Source organism: Rhipicephalus microplus, chromosome 2, assembly GCF_043290135.1.
Source record: "Rhipicephalus microplus isolate Deutch F79 chromosome 2, USDA_Rmic, whole genome shotgun sequence".
Lineage (NCBI taxonomy): Eukaryota > Metazoa > Arthropoda > Arachnida > Ixodida > Ixodidae > Rhipicephalus > Rhipicephalus microplus.
In genome coordinates, this window is record NC_134701.1 from 210784221 (window position 1) to 210786100 (window position 1880).

Here is a 1880-nt window from a genome sequence, read left to right on the forward strand (position 1 = left end):
AACACTCGAGCACATATAGGCAAAAACACATACGCACATATCACAACACAATAATAAGGAAATGTTCAAAAGTCAACGAAAGAAGTCTCTGATGAATGCATGTCCCTGCTTATTATTTGATCCAACCAGTACAAAAACAGCAGAGCACACGTCTGGTCCTTATGAAGATGTATTCGCTCGTGTGTACAAAGCAGTCGACACGTCATTCACTTCAGAACACACATATGATGGGTGTCATATGATACTGCACATAATAAGTAAATTTGTTATACAAATGAGAGTGATAACATTGGCCAATTATGTAACTTGTTATGCAGAGTGGCAGCGTGTCGTATGGCAACCGGTCTACACGAACACTAAAACGAAGTCACGCTACTTCTCACAAGAAACATATCACGTTAAGGTTTCTGACATTACACGGCACTGTATACTCCCCTTGAGCGGCTGCCTGGCGCTGCTAAACTCGAAGAGGCGGGTTCGATTCCCGGCCCCAAAATTCAACAACACATAGGCACTTACATTTAAATATTCGTTAGAGAACTCGGAGTGGTTGAAATTAGTCCGTTATTCCCCCTACGGCATAATTCAAGACAATATCGTGGTTTTGGCGCGCGAAACCCCAGATATTTATTAGGCTCGGTGGTTTATGAAGTTTAACGTCCCAAGGAGACTCGCTCTATAAGAGACGCCGTAGCGTAGGACTGCGGATAATTTCGACGACCTGGTTCTGCTTAACGCACACTGACGTCACACAGTACGTGGGGTTCTAGCCTCCATCAGCAGTTACGGCCGGGATCGAAACCATGACTTTCGGATCAACAGTCCATCGCGGAAGCGGGAGTCGATTCAATATTTGGAGTGACTGTGGTGTGTTATCGCCACGAGGTATTTAACGATGCGCATAAGCACCATAACGTGTTATCGTAAACCACGTAGTCTTCAGTGAGTCGGGACAATAGGCTTTGCTTCTGCTGTCTGTATACTGGCGGATGTATAGGAGTTTGAAAGTGCACAAAGAGCCGTGGCATGAGTGTTCACACCTTTCAACTCACAGCCGGAGCAGTCGGCCCACTCGTTCGGACACGTTTGTCGTCGCCACGCGTCCAATCAGACGGGACTGCCTCAGGATTCGCTTCTGACGTCACGGAACACGAGTATCGCAGCCTGGCGGCGAGCTACATTTCGCGAAACTTCTTTGCTGCAGGTTTCTTATGTATACTTGGAACTCTGGCTAGTTCGAATACTTAGACCCAATCACGAGAGAGACCGTATACATACAGTAGCGAGCTGTATGATAAGGAAGAAAGGAATCCTCTTTTAGAGGCCATATAGCAACTAGACGCAGTTGGCAAGACCAAAGTGTTCATGGTGTCGAACTCTTAAGTAGAAAGACATATGTTGCAATTGAATACGTCACATGCGTATTGATAAATTTCAAGCAACGTTTTATTACACATGAATTCACTGTTCCGTGTCACATTGCTCACGGCCGGGACATCTCTTGTAAGTTTCTACTTCTTATCTCTATCCGGAGTTCCAAATGTGTTCTCTCCTTGTGTGTGCAACGATTTACGATGCTTAAAAGAACTTCCTATTTTAAGAAGTAGGGACAAGGTATACTGCGAAAGAAAAGCAACATTTCGAGTACAATGCCACCCCCCACCCCCAATCTACTTATATGCACACGTACATACAAAAAAAAAACACGCGCGGCTTGTCTAAATAGATGCGAAAGGAGAACGGCTTGTTGTTGAAGAGGTCAGCCACCACCCGCACCACGGCACCGATTACCCTTTCTTTTCTAGTAAGGGGCGCCGGGGTGTGAAGACAAATATAGTGCAACAGGAGGGTCAGGAATCGACTGCTTCGGCGTCGCTTCT